An 8,731-nucleotide genomic window follows, 5' to 3' on the forward strand; every position below is an offset into this window, starting at 1 on the left:
TTAGTTTTCATTGTTATTGTATATTACCTGTTAATTCCTATAGCTTATCCTTATTTTTCTCAGAATTTCGAACATCTTGCACCATTTGAAATTGTTGAACACTTTTTCCTCAGTCAACAAATCCTATGAACATGTCTTTATATTTCTTTAGTCTTGCTTCCATTATCACCCGCAATCTCAGAATAGCCTCTCTGGTGCATTTAGCTTTCCAAAAGCCAAACTGATCATCATCTAATACATCCTCAATTTTCTTTTCCATTCTTCTGTATGTTATTCTTGTCAGCAACTTGGATGCATGAACTGTTAATCTGACTGTGTAATAATTCCCACACTTGTCAGCTCTTGCAATTTCCTGAACTGTGTGGATGATGTTTTTCCAAAGGTCAGACGGTATATCACCGGACTTGTACATTCTACACACAAACATGAATAGTCATTTTTTTACCACTTCTCCCAATGACTTTAGGAATTCTGATGGAATGTTATCTATCCCTTCTGCCTTTTTTGATCTTATGTCTTCCAAAGCTCTTTTAAATTCTGATTCTAATACTGAATCCCCTATCTCTTCTATATCAACTCCTGTTTCTTCTTGTATCACATCATCAGATGTGCCCCTTAGAGGTCTTCAATGTACTTTTTCCACATATCTGCTCTCTCCTCCTCATCTCCGTTGCTCTAGAGAATGATGGATTTTGATTAGTGAGTGTAAATAACAATTCTACCCCTTGATTTTAATTTCACTAAAGGTTGCTTTGACCTTTTTATATGCTATGGACATCCTTCTGGCACTAATTCCTTTTTCAATTTATTCACATTTGCCATGCAGCCATTTTGGTGTAGCTTCCATGGACTTCCAATTTATTTCATTCGTCTGTGACGCTTGTTTCTGTACTCACGAATTTCCATGAACATTTGTGCACATCCTTCTTTCCTCAATCAACTGAAGTATTTCTCCTGTTACTCATCATTTCTTCACAGTTATCTTCTTTGTAGCTATGTTTTTCTTCCCAACATCTGTGATTGCCCTTTTTAGCGACATCCATTTTTCTTCAACTGAACTGCTTACTGAGCTATTCCTTATTGCATATCCCTACAGCCTGAGAGAATTTCAAGCGTATCCCTTCATTCCTTAGTACTTCCACATTCCAGTTCTTTGTGCATTGATTCTTCCTGACTAGTCTCTTAAACTTCAATGAACTCTTCATTCCTACTAAATTGTGATCTGAGTTTATGCCTGTTCCTGGGGAAACCTCATAATTCAGTATCTGATTTCAGAATCTTCACCTGATCATAATGCAGTCTAACTGGAATCTTCCCGTACCTCCCAGAATTTTCTAAGTACACCTTCTCCTCTTGTGATTCTTGAACATAATATTCACTATTACTAGCTGAAATGTATTGCAGAACTCAATCAACCTTTCTCTTTTCTCACTCCTAGTACCAAGACCATAAACACCCATAAACCTTTCTTTTACTCCTCCCCCTAGAAACTCATTCCAATCACTCTTGACAATTGGATTTTCATCTCTCTTTGTGAAGTGAATTACTCATTCAATATCCTCACATACCTTTTCTCTCTCATCATCAGCTTGCAACGTCGGCATGTATATGTGAACTATCATTTTCGGTGCTGGGTTACTGTCAATTCTGATGAGAACAACCCCTACGCTGAACTGTTCACAGTAACACAGTCTCAGCCCTACCTTCCTAATCATAATCAATCCTACTTCCATTATACCATTTTCCTGATGCTGTTGATATTACCCTATATTCATATGACCAGAAATCCTTTTCTTCTTTCCATTTCACTATATCTAGATTGAGCCTTAGCATTTTCCTTTTCAGACTTTCTAACTTCCCTACAGCATTCAAACTTCTGACATTCCACTCTCCGACTCATGGAATGTTATCCTTCCATTGGTTATCAACTCTTTTTCTCATGTCACCTCCCCCTTGGCAGTCCCCTCTTGGAGATCTGAATGGGGAACTAGTCTGGAATCTTCTGCCAATGGAGAGATCATCATGATACTTTTTCAATTACAGGCCACATGTTGGAGCATTGATAAAATACTTCAGGGTAGCTTGCCAAAGATGAGATGGGAGGACAAGCAACCATTTCTGCCATACTAAATCATAGTTCATCTTACGTAATGCTTTGTTTGTTAATTGGAATTCTCCTTAGGTTGGTTCCTCCTCCTTCAACACTTTTATGGTTTTCAGCAGTACTGCATCTTCACCACCAATGTCATTAAATTCAACAGTGAGAGATTTCATCCATACTGCTGTGTTCTGTTGAAAGATTTGTTGCACAGAAATCAGCATCCTTGTGTTTGTGTCCATTTCCATGGGAGCATTGTACTCCTGAAGCCCGTGTTCATCTTAACAGTCCACCCTACAGATCCTTCAGGCTGTTCAGTCAGCATAGACAATGGTGGTCTGTCACAGTGGTGAATAATTTGCAGCATACATGTAAACATGATTGGAAATTGTTGATGGCACAACATCTCAGTCTTTGAGAGTGCTCTTGGAAGCTTAAGCTACAACCTTTCCAGCACCTTTCTTATTTTGCACTAGAACTGCACCTATCCTACAACTGCTAGCATTGGTTTGAAGTTCTGTCTCAGCATTTTCATTCTACAATGCTAGAACCGGAAGATATGTCAGTGCTTCCTTAAGGACAAGGATGGATCTTTCTTGCACCTTGTTCCAGGAAAGTCTGGCATCTCCCTGCCATATGGAACGTGCCTTGGCACATAAGTCCTTTGTGAATTACTGTAGTATGAGCATGTTCTGGGAAAGCTAGTCACATCGTGAATGTTACGAATATTCAAAAAATCTGTGGCTGCTGTTGTGGGCCATCAGTGGTTGAACCTGGGACTCCAGATGGCCGAGCTGAAGCTGGGACCCACCGTGCCGCTTCTCGTCAGGAGGTGGAGAAAGTTCAATATCGTCAAGGGGCAGTGCAAAGTTATACAGCAGTATTCGGAAGCATTTCTTTATTCACATCATTTACAGTACTTCGATGGCTGCAGCGTAGTGTCAGCATGCCACCCACAGTGTTGTCCCGTGAGTCCAGCTGATTCAGCAACTCCGGGTATACCGACACTGCTGCTGCCGTCTGCAAGGCCACTCAGCTGGAACTCGGCTGCGCATGCCCAGTCACCGCTCGCTGATTCCGGAGACTGTTAAAGTCACCCCGCCCCCCTCCCCCGCCCTCCGCCTCATTTGGCCTGCTCTGTCTGACCATGGGACAAAGGTGGTTGTACTGGTCACCTGCGGTCCTCGGCTGCTGCTGCTCCCAGGACAGGACCGAACTCAAACCTGACCCTCCTGGATGGGTGCCGCAACTTGCCGCTAGTGGTGCTTGCCAGATGGCAACACCCGCAGCTGCCTCCAGCGCTGCTCCAGTGCTGCCGTTGCCTCCTACAGCGTACACCTCGCCTGGACCCCGGTACGCCAGGTGGGAAGCAAACGTGGCCCATCCTGGGCCCGCTGCAGACCGCTGTCACTGCCCTCCTTCAGGCAGACTGTTCAGTCTCCAAGTACCCGGCTGCCATTCTGTTCCACCCCAGTGTCGTGTTCCTGGAGGTGGAATACAGCCCGAACAAGTACATAGAAATAAAGAATAGGTTATGCAGAATATTTACAACATTGCTGCCAGACTGGCCCCTATAATCGTAGACCAGAACAGCTCCATCCCGACTCTCGACTGACCTGGCACACACTTGTCTCTAGCTAAAATTGACCGTCTATTTATACTGCTTTTCCCCTTGCTTCTGATGTAGTGTAGAGAGAGAGACAGAAACTATGATAGGGGTAAATTCACATGCGTCAGCCATTTACACATCGCCGTCCTGGCTCCAGCCTACTGCCTCGCCTCATACATCGCAATAACTTCAGGCAACACGTTTCCTGCCTTGCTGTTGCTTCACACCAAACACATCGTATGTGCAATACTCCATCGCATGTTTACCCTGTCTGGCCTTCTGGTTGCTGACTATTATTACACACTGCCAGCGGCCGCAGACTTCATCGCCGAACCGAGCCTTTACTGACTTTCAACAAAATTCCCCTTCTCTACAACTAAGACTAATACTAGGCAGCACACCTTCCTCCTTTCAACAAGATTCTTCCTGAATCAAAATACAACAGATGTGGCCTGTGGCTGCATAAACATGCCTTGTTCACAAAACTTATATGCTACAGACTAAAACTAACGAGTATATAAAAACATTAACACTACCCCTATACACTGTTTACACTGGTTATCCATGTCATAGGCAACTGATGTGTTGGCACCTCCTTTACTGGTGCATGTTTCCACACTCTCCATAAAGCTATACTCAAGAAATATAGAAAAACGGCACACCCTGTGGCTGAAAGGCTCACTGTCATGATTCCATCGGTGTGATACTGTTGTAATGTTCAAATGTGTTCCAATACTTTATTAACTGTGATAGGAATGCAACTTTTCCAAAAACTCGGGATTTAACGTGGAGCTTAAATATGTCAGATTCTGCATTGGTAATATCTCCAGAGCCCCTTCCCACTAGAAGCTACTACAACGTCGTACGACATCCTCAAAAATTCCTGATAGTTCACTCTGCCCCTATCGAACTCTCTGAAAATAGTCTGCCCCATACAATGACAAAACTAAAATAACAAACAAGAAAAACACAACTATTATTTGACCCACCCTCCACCGCGAACTCCTTCTTTCTTGTGCTTTGCCTAGCCTCTGCAATTGGGTCACTTCCTTGTAATTGAGGTAATCCATCCATCATTCCTTTAAAAGGCTTTACTCTACTTACGTGGTTGGCAGCTGCACTTTAACATTTACAGGTGAAGTCATCTCCACGACCTGTTATGGTCTGTGGTACTACATCAAGAATTTTTGTGTCTTTCCCTTAGGTGTATATGGATTCATTATCAGTACCCATTGACCTACCCTGTACTGTGGTAAAGGTCCCAACCGCTTCTTCCTGCCTTTCCAATGCTTTCGTACCCTCTTCCAGACTCCCCGTATTGCCTGTGCAAATTTCCTCACTGCGTCCCCATTCTCTCCCGATTTTGGATGTAGAATGTCAAACAGTGATGGCAATCTTTTTTCCATAGACCACCTCGAACCGTGACATTCCAACCCTCGAATGTATTTTGGTGTTATAACTCGATTCCATGTACAGAAGATAAACGTCCCAGTTATCATGGTTACCATTCGCATAACAACTTAGCATTTTTGAAATTGTCTTATGTACTCGCTTCATTCTCCTATTCGACTGTGGATGAAATGGACTGGTCCGTAATTTTGTAATTCTCAATAACCGACACAACTGTGACATTAATTTGGACATAAAGTTCGTTCCCTGATTTGTAATTATGGTATCAGGCACCCCAAACTTCAATAACCAGTTATTGACTAAAGCTTGTGCTACCGTACTCGCCTGTTGGTCTGGTATTGTGACCATGGCTAGAAACCGTGAAAAGTGATCAATTATAGTTGAAATGTAACGATTCCCTGCTGGTGTTTTGTTATATGGCCTGCAGATATCTAACCCGATACACTCGAAAGGTTTCGAAGCCTCTGGTAACCGTAGCAATGGAATTCTTGTGCGCATCACATCTGCTCACTACGCACACGATACACAATTTGCTATGTATTGTTCCACATCCCTTCTCCGAGTGCACCACCAAAATCGTTCTGATACTCGTCTTTCTGTTGCTTGATGACCCCCATGCCCTGAAAGCACATGATCATGAGCCTGCTTTAAGACTTCCTCTCTCAAACTCTTTGGTACCACTACCCGTGGTCCACACCTGGTAACTCTACACAACAAATTTCCCTCCATAATGAAATGTGGTTGAGTTCTAAAATCCTGCCACTCTTCATGCTCTGCTTGCGCCATTTGCCATTCCACGACACTCTTACCCATTGCTTCTAATGTGTCTAACTTGCGACTTAAAGCCTCTGCATTCCCGTGTTTCTTCCCTGGCTTATGAATCACTTCAAAGTCAAACTCACTCAATTTTAGAGCCCATTATGTTAACTGACTAGAAGGATCCTTGAGTCCCAGTAACCATCTCAGTGCTGCATGATCTGTCACGACCTTAAACTTTCTACCATAAAGGTAACAACGAAAATACGTTACTCCATATATTACAGCCAACTTCTCCTTTTCCGGTGTGGAATAATTCCGCTCTGCCCTATTTAACTGCTTGGAAGCATAAGCCACCGGATGCTCCTGTCCCTTTACCATTTGGCCCAGAACACGTCCTACTGTGCCGTTTGAAGCGTCACGTTACACATCGCCCTCCTGGCTCGCCTCATACATCGCAATCACTTCAGACAACGTTGCGGTTTCCTGCCTCGCTGTTGCTTCGCACCAAACACATCGTACGTGCAATACGCCATCACTGCTCTGCAGCATGTTTACTCTGGCTGGCCAACTGGCTGCCGACTATTACTACACACTGCCAGCAGCCACAGACTTCGTTGCCCAACCACGCCTTTACTGAATTTTAACAAAATACTGGCACAGAACTGCTCTTGTGTTCTCCGAATTGGGATGGACTACATTGCCATTGACTAGATGTCCCCACATTTTTATTTTTTGATGAAGAGACACTTGTCTGGATTCAGGCAGAGACCTGAGGTCTGAACACATTTCAACACAGTTGTCAAGCAGTTTAGATGTTCTTCAGATGTCTTCGGAAAGAAAAAGTGTAGTCCATACAGCAAAGACACATTATCTATTCAACGTGTTGCAGCAAGTTGTCCATCATATCCTCGAAGGTACTGGAATGTTACACAGTCCAAACTCCATAGGTTTGAGCTCACGAGGCCATCAGGAGGTATGAAGGCAGTCTTTTTCTGGTCAGCCTCATCAACCCCGATTTCCCAGTAGCCTACTGCATGTCCATAGTTGAGAAATATTTTGATCCTGTAAGGAAGTCTGCTGTATTGTGATTGCAAGGCAATGGAGAGACATCTTCTTTTGCATTTTTTTCGCAGTTGTAAGTAGTCAATGCAGAAACTGTATGAACCTACCTTTGTAACAAGGATTGCACGAGAGCCCCAAGGACTCTCTGAAGGTTCAACAATGTCATCTTGCAGCACCTTTTACACTTCCTCCCGATTATGTGCTGTTCATCCGGCAACATCCTATACAAGTTCTGGCTAACTGCTGGGTGATCCCCTGTATTGATACTGTGATTTTCCATAGGTTGCTTGATCTGTCTTTTCTCTACTGTGGAATTGAAAGCATCTAAAAATTGAAGCAGAAGAGCTGACATTAGCTGATGACACTCCACCCTCATGCTAGACCCTACTGGCAGTAGTATCCTCCACTGCATTGTCTGAAGTGGTAACAGAGCATGATTCTTCATTGATGGCACTCAGCTTCTCATACTGGACTGGTTTGGCTGTTCATATGCATACAACTTTAGGGATGAATTATGACTGCATGTGACAGACAGTGATCCAAAGTTTCCATGACCTCCTGCAGTGCTTGTGATCGCTGCTGGAGGTAGATTTATTTTCTGAGCTTTTTGTAATTGAAAAATGATTCACAGTTTAACTGAGTATGTAGGTTGACATATGGAACTTCTCTTGCTGATGACAGCAGGATAACAAAGTCTTCAGTGGCAAACAACTGCCCACAGCAATCTTTGTTATGTGTGCTTGTAGGAATAGCTTCAGCTGCCTGGAGCTCTGATCTTCCAATCTATGACTGCTTGTGATGCCTGCAAGAGGTCCCATCCAAGAATAACATTATGATAACATTCAGTTAAAACAATAAATACAATGGGCTGCGTTTGTCGCTGATAAATTATTCTTGCAATACATTTTCCTGTTGGTTGGCTTTAGTGCAATCAATTTCGTATCACAGAATATAGTTGTCTTCAGTTGGCAGTGATGAGTATACGAGTAATCAACTAGTGCCTGGACAGGTTGGCCATTGATGATGATAATCATGATCATGATCATGGTGGTGGTGGTGATCTCAGTGTTGATTACCTGACACCTTGGCTACTGTCACCTGTGGAGGATTTTCACCTGTGGCAGCCTCATGTGCATAGATGACACCTCACTTAGTCTTTTTGAATTTGCCAACTGGGAAAGTGTCTGGTACCTGTGTACAGTGATGGGAAATGGCTACAACACATGTTGGGGGGGGGGGGGAGGGGGGTTATACTAACAGGGTTTGTTCCACAGGTCAACTATAAGCATCTGCAATTGACTGACATGAATAGGACTGTAATGATGGCTGACATCTTGTGGTGTAAGTGTCGTTGAACACTCATCATCTTTCTCTGCAGTAGAGTAAACTGTGTCCAGGGCATCCACATTGGAAACACACCAACATATTGTCCCCAGTTTGTGAGTTTACAGACTTGTTTTAGTCTTGCCTTGAATAAGGAAAAGCCACACACATGGCAATAAGATCGGTCAACACAGTGAGCTTAGTGTGCTGCACAAAGGGGTTATCAACAGGAAGTGGATGGTAAAAACTCTGAGCAAGGGTAAACGTGCATACCTATGGACAAGTGAAACTTCCACCTACTGAATATATACAGTAAACACATAACAGCCTGGTTTATATGAAATTCAAATGATACTTAGTAATGGCAATTTTAACTGATCTGATTCAGTCAAAGGAGCCAGAGAACAATGTGATCCACATAGCAAGACATCAGCACATGTTCCCTTACACCTCTAACTTTTCCATAAATA

This window comes from Schistocerca piceifrons, chromosome 1, assembly GCF_021461385.2.
Source record: "Schistocerca piceifrons isolate TAMUIC-IGC-003096 chromosome 1, iqSchPice1.1, whole genome shotgun sequence".
Taxonomy (NCBI): Eukaryota; Metazoa; Arthropoda; class Insecta; order Orthoptera; family Acrididae; genus Schistocerca; species Schistocerca piceifrons.